This window comes from Pimephales promelas, chromosome 18, assembly GCF_988280905.1.
Source record: "Pimephales promelas chromosome 18, fPimPro1.hap1.1, whole genome shotgun sequence".
NCBI classification, from domain to species: domain Eukaryota; kingdom Metazoa; phylum Chordata; class Actinopteri; order Cypriniformes; family Leuciscidae; genus Pimephales; species Pimephales promelas.
Genome location: NC_142786.1, coordinates 27,548,168 through 27,562,677, shown reverse-complemented (window position 1 = coordinate 27,562,677; position 14,510 = coordinate 27,548,168). Strand labels below are relative to the sequence as shown.

General features: G+C 35.7%; 1 protein-coding gene across 4 annotated transcripts in view; it reads left to right on the top strand.

The window, feature by feature from the left end:
- Positions 1 to 14,510, top strand: part of atxn1a (ataxin 1a) — a 130,076-nt gene that overhangs the window by 87,012 nt on the left and 28,554 nt on the right. For 2 of the 4 annotated variants that reach the window (XM_089123314.1, XM_089123311.1), the window contains exon 3: positions 9,551 to 9,651. The exons of 1 other annotated variant lie outside the window; for it this stretch is intronic. The gene's annotated coding sequence lies outside the window, so the exon portion shown is untranslated. Of the gene's footprint in view, positions 1 to 9,301; positions 9,468 to 9,550; positions 9,652 to 14,510 lie in introns of all 4 variants that reach the window. One more of the 4 variants, XM_089123313.1, reaches the window with a different exon arrangement.

Genomic DNA, 14,510 nt, shown 5'->3' with positions numbered 1-14,510 from the left:
TCTATCCATCATCTGCCTTTGTATCTCTGTAGCTTTGATTCTTTTACTTAGACTTGGTGTTTTTTTTGCTGTCTCTGAGCTTGTATGAGGCTTGATTGCAGGGGTTAGCTTGAGGGTGCTTTAAAGTGAAAGCCTACGCATATGTAGTGTGTTTGCTTTGGTGCTTGATTAATTTGCTTGTCCTCTCTTACTGCAGATAAATAGACCCGAGCGTGCCTCGAATTCTGCTTTTATATATTTTTTCATGTTCAGCGCCAAGCCAACTACATGTTAGTCACAAAGCTCTTGTTTGTCTGAAGCATCTAGTGCCAAACATTTCTTTAAAAGCTGTGGTCAAAAAGTGCAAACTTTTCAAATTAAAACTTAAATAAAAGAATGTTGTACGTTGTCAGCATCTTTTTACATCTCTTTCCACTTTTTACACATTTAAGACTCTCTTGGATGCATGAAATAAAAATAATAAATAATAATAAATGTTTTATATCATGCAGGTTAGTATAGGATAAATTGTTGAAAAGAACACTGCATTTTATTGTATTGAAGTTGTTGAAAAATATATATTTTTCTAAGATTTTCTATTCAGCTTTTTTAATTCAGGTTTAGTACTCACCCAAAAAATCATCTAATATTTATATTTTTTTCAGATTTATTTCAATTAACAAAAATTATTTTTAAGAGTTGCAGTTAACGATAACAACACTGGCCTCCTCTGATGGATTTTTCTCCACCTTTTTGCTTGTCTTTTACTATATCGAGATATTCAGAGCCATGTCACACACATTTTGTAGGTTCCTATTCCTTTACAATTTCTTTGTTATTGAAAATAGATGTCAAATATTTTGTTTCCAGAAGGTGGTAAACAAATCCTTGACAGGAGAAGGGACCACGGTGCCAAACGAGAGCGCAGACACACACGTTGACATGATGGGATGACAATAATGTCAGTCAGGTTGTCAGAGAAAAGGAGCGCCTATGACGCCCTCAGCACTGAGAAAGAGACAGACAGAGAAAGAGAGAAGTTAAAAGGAATGAGGTCAGCCTGGGGTACGACACGGTAACCTGAGAGAAGTACCTGCCCTCACACTATCCACTTACTGCGTTTGTCCCAGCTGAGCACAGCAGGAGAAATGCAGGAAGCACAAAGCTATCTCTCCATCAGTCCCTCACAATGACCCAAAGACGGCCCTGAATGAACCTGTCACCGTTTGGGTTTTACTACTTTGAGTGTGACCAGGAGCTTTTGAGGTTTTGAGTGGCTTTTTAGGCAGTTGTAAATGAGTTTGTGTGCGTGTGTAGAAGAGATATCCACTTCTCCTGTTGTACCTCTCCAGTAGTTTCACACAAAAGGGAGGTATTGAATGGTGATTGTTGGTTGAGTGACAGGCTTTGTGATTGTCAATGACACGATTACGCTTGCCATGATTTATTTGTGACTATATCTACAGCTGAGGTATCAATGTTCGACTGCCCTAGTAAAAAAAAAAAAAAGTCCTGATTTATTTTTCATTTTCAGCTAGATTTATGCTTTAATAATTTAAAAATAAATTAATAATATAAGAATATCTATTAATATAAATAATATTCTTAAATTACACAACTGATAAAGTTTTGGGTTGGTAAGATTTTTTTTTTATTTGAAAGAAGTCTCTTAAGCTCAACAGGGCTGCTTTTATTTATAAAAATAGAGTTAAAAGACAGTAATGTTGTGATATAATACAATTTAAAGTAACTTTTTAAAATTTGTATTTTTTAAATGTGATGGCAAAGCTGAATTTTAGCATTATTATTACAGTTTTCAGTGTCACGCTGAAAACTGTAATTTGGTGTAATTTGGATTTGGTTCTTAAGAAACATTTCCCATTATGATCAATGTTGAAAGCAGTTTTGCTGCTTAGTATTTTAAACCCTGATACATTATTTTAAGGATCCATTAATAAATAGAAAGTTGAGTCAATATTAATTAAAAAATTCAAATATAAATCAAAAGCTTGACATTTAGATTATATGCATATACTGTATGCATTCATTAAAAACAGATTAGATTGATGTTTACTTCGAATTGGCTTTCATATTTTAGCATATTTCTGTGAAAATCTCCCTGTACATATTTTTATCTATTATATGGTAATGGCTCCTTTTGAAAAACGTATTTATTATTATAATTATTTTTCTCTAACTTTCTCACTTTCTGGGATACATAATAAGTAACTCTCAGAGCTGTAAGGTACATTTTTTTTTGATAATATTAGTGTACACGCCAAAGCCTTCTTCCATTAATATTATACCGTGACATCCGTCCTCTAGCTGGTTTTCCACTGGTTTTATGTATAAATGTTGCTTTTTCCCTGGCTGAATGGATAAACTAGTCTTGTCTCATTATGTTAAATGGTGGAATGAATAGACTGTAACATTGCTGTGGAAACAGGGAGCATCCCTCAGCACAGAGCCTGTGTAAAGTCATTTCTCATCATTACAAACTGCATGGCTTAAACGCTGGAGATGCCTACCGTGGTGGTTAGATGCATTTCAGTGTGTGTGTGCTATGTCATAAATAGGGGAATTTCCTGTTGCTTTTAGTGTAGTAGATGCCTCACTTTGGTGGTGCTGGGGTATATGTGTGTGTGTGTGTGTGTGTGTGTGTGTGTGTGTGTGTTTGAGGAGGGATTCTCATTGGGTGGCTTCAGCATCTGGCGTTAGCTCAGATGATCTCATTTCTGCTTCTCTATTGATCGGTGAAATTACAGAGCTGCTGTAGTAATGATGTCATCACCTGCCTCTCAGCACTGACCTTGAATGAAGCAAGCTACTGAGCATGCTCACCACACGAGTGTGTGTATGTGTGCTGGATTCCGGAGGTTGAAAGAAGGAAAGCTTTCAACTTGCTGTCCTCCTAATGCACACACACACACCTGCTGCTGAATTCCTTTGAGGCACTCCATCTTGTTTCCTCTCTGTCCGGTGAGAAAAGAGATGGTGTCGGCCATGACACTTCCATCTGTAGAAGAAAAGCACCATGATTACTCCGTGTGCAAAGCATATGGTGCACCTTATGACAGCGGTATGAGGCATTCATGCATCATTATGTCTGAATGCTTGATTTGACGTTTTAAATAACTTTGTATTGTCTAATAGGTCTGATTAAACACGTTCAATGCATTTTAGAATAAATACACAGGTTTTTAGGAACAGATTATGATAAAATGAAGATTCAGTCATCCTTTACTTTCCCTCATGTCATTTCAGATCCATTTGACTTATCAGTTCAGTGTTATAAGTCTTACAAACAATCTACTTAAATGGTTAGTTAACCCAAAAATGAAAAATCTTATGTTGTTCCAAACCTGTGTGAGTTTATTTCTGCTGTTGAACTAAAAAAGAAGATATTTTGAAGCACGTTGGTAACCAGAAGCCATTGGAAGTCAATGGCTACTGTTTTTGGTTACCAAAATTCTTCAAAATATCTTCTTTTTTGTTAAAACTGAAGAAAGAAATTCATTCAGATTTGGAACAATGGAAGGGTGAGTAAATGATGACAAAATTGTCTTTTTTTTTTTGCGAACTCCCTTTAAGAATAATTCCAAACTGATTATATCGTATGTAAAAACATCTTTCATGACTCGCTTATAGTTAAAAATATAACATAAGTGTGAAAGTGTCACCAAAATGTGAAATATTTCATTTTCTCAATTCACCCACTATTGGTAGCTGTAGCAAAAAGTTAATTCTGTTCCCTGCTCACACAGATGTGGAGGTACATTTTGAGAAGGGAATCCGGCACTTAAAGTCCTCTGACCCCTAAACCTTCCTGTAACCTTTTGATCCATCATCCCCCATCATTCTCTCTGCTCTTCACTCTTCCTCACTTTCTGCTTTCTGTCTCTTTCCTGCCAACCGAGCTTTGCTAAAAGCATGGTATTGGCTTACTGCTTGTCCTATATCTGCACATAGAAACATTACACGCTGTACTGTTGTGTATCACACAGGTACACTACACTACACTACTCTAAAACGAACTTTGTGGAGAAGAATCTGAGAAGACCAAATTGTTTTAGAAACCACAAACGGGTACAGGGAAAAGGGATCCTGTTTGTGTATGCGTGAGTGCTTGCATGATAATATTAGATGTCTAAGATGTGTCTGAATTAATAATTTTCCTTCAGTTTGATATGACATTTTCCTTGTGATGTTAAAGGGATACTCCACTTTTTTTTTTGGAAATAAGCTCATTTTACAACTCCTCCAGAGTTAAACAGTTGAGTTTTACCGTTTTCGAATCCATTCAGCCGATTTTCTGATATTTAGAAGAATACCAGTAACCAGACATTTTCTGGTCCCATTGACTTCCATAGTATATTTTTTTCCTACTATCGAAGTCAATGAGATCAGAAACTGTCTGGTTACTGATATTCTTCTAAGTGTAAAAAAAATCGGCTGAATGCATTTGAAAACTGTGAAACTCAACTGTTTAACTCTGGGGGAGTTGTAAAAGTGGAGTATCCCTTTAAAGGATTTTGAGTCTGAGGGCAAAGCTCCGTTAGAATATATGCTAACCCTTTCCATTATGAATGTGACATCAAGACAGTTTCATTTCGAACCCCTTAAACAACCGTGATTCTCACAAAACTGTACACTGTAAAAAATCAACCGCAAATTTTACGGTAAAAAACCGGCAGCTCTGGTTGCCAGAACTTTAACGTTAAAAATACGGTAGGAACGTTAATGGCTTTACAGACTTAATTTAAAATTTACAGTAATAAACCGTAATTTATTTTCTGATAAAATGTGGATTTACCAACTTATTGATGTATTGATATCTGTTTTAGACCATTGTAATACACTGACAACCAACAATCATCACAGCAGTGATGAGAGTTACATAAGCAATCACAGCTCATCACAAGTGAATACTTGTATAAAGCAATACTTAATTAAAGAAGCTACACAATGTCATTCACACAAACATTAAGCACCATCATGGTAACACACATAAAATGCAATAAACATTAATTTAACAACATTAAATGTAACATATAACCCTAATGTACATAACTGATTAGAGAAAAAAAAACAATAAAACTATGAGAAACCATAGTTATTTCAACAAAAATACATAAAATGTGAAGTGTCACACAGGGAATTGTGGGAATGTCAATTTACGGTTTTTCACTGTAAATGATACAATGATTTGTTCTTTTTCACTTTCAAAAACTGTAAATTTAACGGTATTTTACTGTAAAATTATATCACAGTTATTTACAATGTATAGTACGGAAACTTTCTGTTTACCAATTAACAGTTTTTCACTGTAGCATTTTCACAGTATTTTACCGTTAAAATCACGGTTATTTTTTACAGTGTAGATATTAATAACTACATTTGCTATCCTTGCTTTAGTGCAAGTCAAACGTCTATGCCACCCACAGGTCAATGTAAATCTATGGGTTTAATTTCCAAAATTTGTATCATCCACCAGGTGAAAATCGTCACCTTCAAAAGTCTGATGAGTAATGCTCATCTATCTTCAGCAAGCCACATGATTTGAGGTTTCATTCATACCTGTGGCTCAAATGGTCCAAAAGTAGTTGCTTGTTAAAGTTTAATGTTTAGACCTGCTGCTGAAATGAGCTGTTAGTTAAGAACAGCAGGTATTTACAGAGAAGAGAATCCCTGCTGATGTGATCTGATCCCTTATCAGGTTCTTCTGACAAAAGATAGTGATAACAGAGTGAAAACGGAAAAGATACAGCGATTTCATTTAAATTCTTCTTGTGGCAAAAGAAAATTAGTTTACGCTTAGTGTCACTTCCTATATCTATATTGTTTTAGGTTTGGTTATACATTTTAAACAGTCTCAGTCATTCCAGCATGTCTGTCCATCTGCCACGTCTGAAACACTTTATGGAGGACACATGGAAAACGGTACAGTTGAAATGACATGGTAAACCAATCCAAAGAGGTCCTTTGAACCTGCAAGTATCAGTAAAAGTGCACCATCTTGTTTTTAAAAGCGTTTTTCTCATACTGTACATGGCACCTTAAACACCGACCTGAGTGACCCTGCTGTTTACCTGTGTTTACCCAACACATCGGCCTCCTTGAGCTGATAGTAGCTTCAGGGGAAGTGACATTCAGTGAAACGTTTCAATGACGACGACAGTGTGAACCTTGTCTCATGAAAAGAATGAGTTTGCAAGAATTACCCCATTGCTGTTTATGACTTGTGGCCACAGCCACAACCACATGACACATGAAAGAAGAAAAAGGCATTAAAGTGACAGTAACTGTGTTTACGGGTGTCTTTTTCACATGCTAAAAAGGCTAGATACTTCAGATATAGAGCAAGCGTGCAGCCACAAGACATAGTTTTAACCTCAAAATAGATTCAGATTAGTATCATGCTTGGTTACCTATTGATGAACAGCACTTGGTGTAATAATTTTCTCACTGTAGTATCGCAGATGTGCTCCTGACTCTAGGTTAGATTGATCATTCACGCTGTGGTTGTAGAAGAGTTGTGGACATTTTGAGGCAGGAGATTCAAGCTGTAGAATCTACAGTATGTTTAATGTACGATGTGTTTTAGTGAGTACTACAACAGGTTAATTCCACCACAAAAATCTGCAAAACACGACAAAATCCCATCAATAGTCTGTGGAAATGTGTGACGCCACGCAGTCACAGCCAGACTCAGAACATATTTGATGTTTATTACACAGCTTTGTAGAGTGCGATTTGGGCCATTGAGATTTCTCACATGATTAATTCATGTTGTTTGGCTACTTTTCTATTATCCTGAAGGACAATGTGAGTCAACATCCGGAAGCATTTAAATTCTGTAATGTGAAATATTACTGGAATATTTAGGTGTTTTATATTAATTTTCTTGTTTTTATTGGTTAACATTATTTTCTCCACCCATGCAACCTGTGACCTATGAAAACATTTTGCATTTTGTGACAATAAACATTTCAAATAATAATGTTACATGGTTACATCAGAAATCCTTTTAATAATATCCAAACAAATAATGAGCCAAGATGTTTACAATCACAGTTAATACTACGTTCTTCACAGTGGAAATGAAAGTGCATTGCGTTTGCATGCAGTGTGCTGTTATATTATAGATTTTGGGAAATTTTGTAAGTAATATGAATTTTTTCTATAAATGTGTCATACTGTGCACAGCGTTATGGTAGCATGCTGTTCTGAAAATACAGTTGTCAAACATTTATCTTTTTAGAATAACATGAACTGATGAATCAGCGTATGGTTTTCTAAGACCACATGCTATATTTATTAAGAATTTAAATAGGTTTTAAGCTCCTCAAGCACAGACAAGCAAAACATGGTCTTTATGTCTAGATATAATATTGTATTGACTGTCTATAGCAGTTGTGTCTTCATTTTCTTCTCCTTTGCATTCAGGTTTCTCACTCGTTCTCTCCCTCGTTCACATGTTCACACATCCCACTATCTGTCCTCGGTCTCAGACTCCGGTAGCACTAATGGCTGTTGTCACAAGTTTTACTGCACCCACCCGCTGCGACCATCTGTCTGGTCTCTCTCTCACTCTATCTCTCTCATCAATGATGCTTTATCAGCATGCCTGCCAAAATACAATGTTGCCAAAGAAGTACAGAGGATAATTAATCTGCAGAATCGGATGATATGGCAGAAGTGTATACTTTTTAATCACTGCAAAGAAAGCATGAAATGACATTGACATTGACATGAACCGTGACCTCACCTCTTCCTCATTTGCAACTCGTGCCATAAAACTTGCTTCCTTGTTGCAGCTATGGGATAGGTAACAGATATGAAAATAAAAGTGTTTGAAATTCATATATCTGTTAAAGGTATATTAAGAATTATATTATGTAATTATATATATTTTTTTTAAAACATATATTAATGAATTATATATATATATATATATATATATATACATTAATAAATCATTTATTTAAATTCTAATATTTTCTTATATTTTTTATATTTTTATATGTATTATATAAATTATATATCATTATTATTATTTTGTGGTATAAAAGTGTTTGAAATTCATATATCTGTTAAAGGTACATTAAGAATTATATTATATAATTATATATATTTTTTAAATCATATATTAATGAATTATATATACTGTATATATATACACATTAATAAATCATTTTATTTCTATATATTATATTTTTAAATAAAAAAATATACATATATATATATATATATATATAATTATATTATTAATAATATAAATAGTCAATTTATTTAAAAAAGTCATGTTCATAAAAATATAAAAATAATATATTTATATAATAATAATATTTGTATCTAAATTATTTTAGATATAACATTTTTTATATATTTAACTTTTAATTAATTTATATGTAGGCCTATAATTATTATTGTTGTTGTTATTTTTGTTGTAAAAGTGAAGTGAAAGACAAGTGAAATGCATATATCTGCTTAAAGTGATTATTATGTTCAGCATTCAGGAGTGACTTCCATAAAAATGGTCTCAAAACCGCAACATGGACTAAAAGCATAGACTAAAAGCCACAAAACTCTCATTTAGTTTTTTTGTGGAGTGCCTCTGCTACAACCACACACATGCAGACTGAAATCTTTACCCATTACGTCATCATTTTTTATGCATCCTGCCACAAGTGTAGTATTTTTAAGATGTCTTATCTTGTTGAAAATAGTCCATCTTTTAAAAACCCATACTTTCTCTTCCATTCATTAGAGCATTAGCGCTTTTAGGATTTTTTATTGCTATGAATCGCTGCAAATAGGGCTCAAGTGAACCTAAAATCTGCCTTTTTATACATGGCTTCCAGTTACGAAAGATTACTTGACCAGTCAACTTTTAAAAATATTTTTTTCACATCCCTAGTTGCAACACAAATGATACATAAGCCGATAGCATCTCGTTTGGAAATAGATAGCCACTATCTAAATCTCTAAAGACGACAGTTTATTTCTCACGTAATGCCCCAGAGATAAATGATACAGGGCTTCCTCGCTGCTATCTGCAGTCTGTGCTGTGGAGTCCTACTCCTGAATACTGATCTAAGATCTGTGCTTCTGGGAGTTGAGGGATGTGATGTCAGTCCCGTTTTATTCCTTCCGGAATACCGCAGGTGGTTACTGAAAGAAACCAAACAAAGTCAAGCAACAGATCTTCTGAGCTCAACTCTGATCTGAGAGCAGCTCTAATGAGAACCGTCTTTATTTAAAGAGCACACTCACTGTACACCTCCGCCTTTGTGTTTTCTTGTTACTCGGGTTTCCATAGCGGTCCTTTCTGTGTTGTGAGCGTCTGAAGGGAGTGGAGCTGCAAGATGACAGAGTTGCAGTAGTATGAGTGTCTACTAGAGTAAATGGACCTGAGTGCATCTGTAAGTGGATCATGTTCGCTCATCGCTTAGTTCACAGCCTCAGGACAGGACGGAAATTCAAGGGTAGGAGTGTGTCCTATTGGCGATTGTGTATAGGCTGCTAGCTCTGTGTTATTGAGTAATATTGTGTGTGTGTGTGTCCGTAGGCTTTGCTGGAGGCCTGCACTGAGACTAAGAACCGTGTTGAGATTGTAACAACTTCAATGGGCCGCAACACTCACTAAAACACTGGAGGCAACTGAATGAGGTATGACTACAAGACACACACACCCCCCCTCCCCACACACCTTTTGATAGCTATGACCTTTAATTTAGCATTTTACTACTTGTGCAGGGGCATTATATGGAGAGCAATTGTAAAAATAACTCTTGCTTAAGCTGTGTCCTATTCACTCGTCCAGTACTGGCCCTGATTGGTGGAGCAATAATACAGGTCTGCCTAGCAACAGAGCTATTTACCAAACAACACAAGTGGGGCTGAAAGCCAGGCTTTCACGTAAAACACCTCCAGGAAAAAGGAAGCTAGCGCAGCCCGCTTGGGACAACACAGCTTTATTGATTCATGCCTGAAGCGCGGTCGGTCGCAGGCGTGCTGTAACACACAGGTTTATTGTACAGCATGGTCACACACTGGCATGTGCTCTTGCAGCGGGTTCAGAGACGTCAGTTAAGTGTCTCATTAGCAAATAATACACGTTCATGTGAGATGTGTGTGAACGGATCCATGTACACAAGAGTGTAGACATGGTCTAATCTAATTCAAGTGATCTCGGTCAGAAATTTCTGTTATGTTTATGGTCACAAACCCAGATTTTATGTTGGTTTGTGAATGAATCCCATAAGCGCCCCCTATTGGTAGAATATACATATACTAAATGTTGTAGTATATATAATATATATATATATATATATATATATATATTACACACACACACACACACACATATACAGTATATATATATATTTATGCGTGTGTGTGTGTGTGTAAATATAATTATTTTTTTAATAGAAATTTGTTTATATTTTATTAATTTTACAATTATTATTTTGTGTCTTAAAACATGTAGAGAGACTAAATCTGAAGTGCATATATCAACATTCAGAAGTAAACTACCATATAGAAGGTTTGAGAATAATTTTTTATATATTTTTTTAAACAAAGTTATTACACAATGTATAGGTTTTTTCTTCATGTTTGTTTTCAGTTCAGTTTTTCACTCAGTTTTTATGCTTATTACAGAATTTATCAAAAGATGTGATAAATTAGACAAAATGTTAAATTGTTGCATAAAAGGTCTATTAATCATATACTGAAACTGACACAAAGGCAACTACCAAAATTAATCAGCGACACAGATGCAGTTATAATCTCAAAATGGCCAAATATGAGCCGATTAATAAGCCTGGCCAATATATCAGCGCATGACTACTCAGAAAATCAGGATACGAGTATTACGATAGACAAATGGCCAGACAGGCAGTGCTAGCTCGTGGACAGGCCTGTTAAATGCTTGATATGAGCTCATTTTGAGGGTAATTAACAGAGACGTATGAAAATTAGTACTTCATGAGCTGAGGCTCTCTTTTCTATGTCTGTCTCGCTCGCTCAGTTTTTCATCTCAGATAGTTCTACTATGGCATGCCTCCTTTAACCAATCGTGGGCTTTTAGAGTAAAAGCTCTCATCCTGTTAAAGGTCACTGGCCTCTTAGTGCGCGTGGTGAAGCATAGCAGTTCATCACACTCACGCTGCTGTTTTTTACCCTGTGATTCCTAATGCTTTCTGAACGTCCTAATCTTCCGTCAACTGTTAATATGGCAAAGGTTGGGTTCGGCAATGTGTTTTTTTGTGTTGGTTTCTTCTCAAAAGACATTTGAAAAAATTTAATAGCCTAGAGGAATGGACGAGAAATTGATGCTAAGAGCACATTGGAATGCTTCAGAAGTCGTGTGATGTCATTATAAAAAGGTGGAGGTTCTGCAAGATCAAAGTGTTATGTGCTTATGAAAACATTAAATGTGCTTATGAAAACTTATTGTAGAGTAAAAACTCTACAGTCTTGTACTCTTAAAAATAAAGTTTTATTTTGGCATCTATGATAGGCTAACATGAAGAACCTTTAGCATCCACAGAACCTAAAGAAGGTTATTTGTACTATTCATACTGGTTCTTTAGATTTTTAAACGCCTCGATCGTAGTCTTGAGTTTTCTTCCGGGAACATAAACATCACAATATTCCTCATTTAAGTAATTCCCACCCATTCCTGGAGTTGCATTAGTAGTATGTTGAAACTCATGGTTATGGAAAGGGGCGTGACATTTCCGAAACACACTTGACCAATCACAGCACACTGGTGCAGCCGGCCAACCAGAGCACATGTGGAAAAATATGCTTTTTAACCATCCAAGAAATCATGACTTTGCAAAAGTGTGTAATATGTGTTTGGACCCCATTGACCTTCATTGGGAAGACAAAAATACACTGGGACATCTTTAAAAATTGAATATTTGGAAAAAAACATGAGGGTGAATTTTTGGGTGAACTACGCTAGTCATCTGTGATCTTTACATCCTAATAAATTTTTTTTTTTTTTGTCAGGTGTATGTAAGACATGACTCGTTGGAGGTTTGGGTGCTGCAGAACCCAGCCTCATGCTTGCTTAATGTGTGTGTGTGAGTGTGAGTAAGAGTTTGGTGAGGACAGCAGTGCTATTCTTGGCTGTTGGGGGAAGTCTTGGCTCCTGGGCGCATGGGAAAAGTGTTGTTGGCAGGAGTAGTGGTGGCATTCCATTGTGCCTGAATCCCTCTCCCCTCAGCACTTAAAACTGTGTCCTTTCACACTGTGATCTCAGTGGAGCGCTTTCTAGAAAGAGGGAGAATAAATAAATTACTAGCTTAAACACAAAAGCACCTCGCAATCACAACTACATTTCCATACACATAGATGTGCCCGTTCACACCTGTTTGCACGTTTCAGATTCTTTTTTTTTTTTTTCAAACATTCACATGCAGACATGTATCATACATCTATTTTTATTCTTTTAAAGAGATTTGAACGGCTCAATCATCCACTACTGGCATAAACATGTCTCCCAGCACACTGGCCCTCATTCGCTGGAGCCACTTGGAAGGCAAGAGCGGTAAAGGAATAAACATCCAGCTCTCTGAAACGCTATGATATTAACTTCCTAGAACTCATTTGACCTTTGACCTAGGGGTGGGAATCAGCAGGGATGACCAGCTGACTGTGACAATATGGCGGTTTTACACATTTTTGAGTGGAAGTTACTCAAAAAAAAAAAGAAAAAAAGAATTCTTGGTCTTAAGGAGCTATTTTGACTGCAGAGTTTGTCTTGCAGGTGTAGTTTTTGTAGTCAAGGTCATGTCTTGTACTTTATTTAGACACTGTTTTTTTTTTTAAACTGGTCTCTCTCTCTCTATCCACAAAGATAGCATTGGTCCCCATGAGGAAAACAGTTTATATACGAATATGGTTTTTATTACTTATTTATTTTGTAATGAGTTTCAAACTTAAGGACATTGTATTTTATTTCTTTGTTTATTTTAAATTGGATGCATGATAGATTGGTATATCACTTATTAGTTTTTATTTATTTATTTATCAAATAATTCTCCGTAGACTTTATTTTTATTGCTATTGCCAATATTAGACATTTAATTGTTCACGCGTATTTTCATTTTTACATTTAGATTAGATATGCTCTCATCTAACGCTCACTTAAAATAAATATTTTTTAAGAGATAATAAATGTAAATAAATCTCGAAATTAATATACATTTTTCACACTGTACATTTAAATTAAATGATACTTAAATTCACTTGTAAAATTATCTTTTTTAGTTTTCTGTGTAACTTTTTTCTTTATTTAGAATTATTTAATTAGTTACCTATTTAAGCGTAGGAGCTGTACAGTTATGGTTAGAAATAACTGCCTGGGCGTATTACAAATGTGACTACAGAGTGAACTAACTTCCCTTAAAAAGTACTTTGGTACTCAACAATGCACTAATGCTCGCTCTAATAATATATTCATTCTAAATACACACACATTTGTCCTTTAATCCAAACAACCTCTCACACTGAATGGCCTTTAGGGACTTAAGAGCACAAATGTTTGCTTTTGCCTTTTTAATCACCAAAGTGGTTCATTTAAGCTGTGCCTGAAACTAAACAACTGTTGCTCTTATTCTCAGGTGACAGAGGTCTTATGTCTGACAGGCTGGGTCAAGAGGTCAGACTGTTACTCCTGAAAATCTAGACGTCAGTGTGAATTAAGTGCATGCATTCACAAATAGTTTTTACCAGGATTAACATTCCATCACTAAAATGTTGATATTATCTTCAAACTTCTTTAGTTACTTGTTACGACTGCAGCTTATTCTTGGAAATCAATTATATACCTCCCAACAGGCCATGGATTTGGTGGCGTGTGTGAAAGGTGACCCACTGACCCTCTGCCAGTGTGCACGAGCTTGAGGTCAGAGATGTGGAGCTCGATGCAGAAGACATGCAATTCATATGTGGCGTGAAGTTGCTTGAATTGCATTACAAACTCATTCTCTGCGTGAGAAGATAGAGATATGCAGGTTCATAGAGGTTAAATTAAAAATCCTTGTCCTTTGAAAACAGGGTCAAGGAGAGCCAAGCTTTGAATGTGAAGTTATATTCTGAGAAGTGTTGCTGCTATTAGCTTCCATATATATCAAGGTCGACCTGAATTCTGATGTATTGAGTGTAGTTTGACATTTGCTGTGTTTTTGTCTTCCTGATTACTCACAATGAATAATTGTCAATATTCTGCTTTGTAACCCACATCATAGGGCATGTTTAAGCAACAGCAAAGGTCAAAATGCCCAAAAAATGACGTTGGTGGTGCTTGCAGAAAAAACATGAAATGTGTTTTATGAGCTTCAAGAAGAAAAGAGTGTATATTTGTTTGGCTCATACATAAACTCAGGGGTCTTTCGTTGCGGCTGTATTTATCATTATAGTCTCTTTCTCGTTCGCACCAGGTCGTGTGATTCTCATGCTATCGGGTTCCGTGCTGTTTTCGGGTTTAGGTGGTCTGTGCGGGGAGCTGGCCC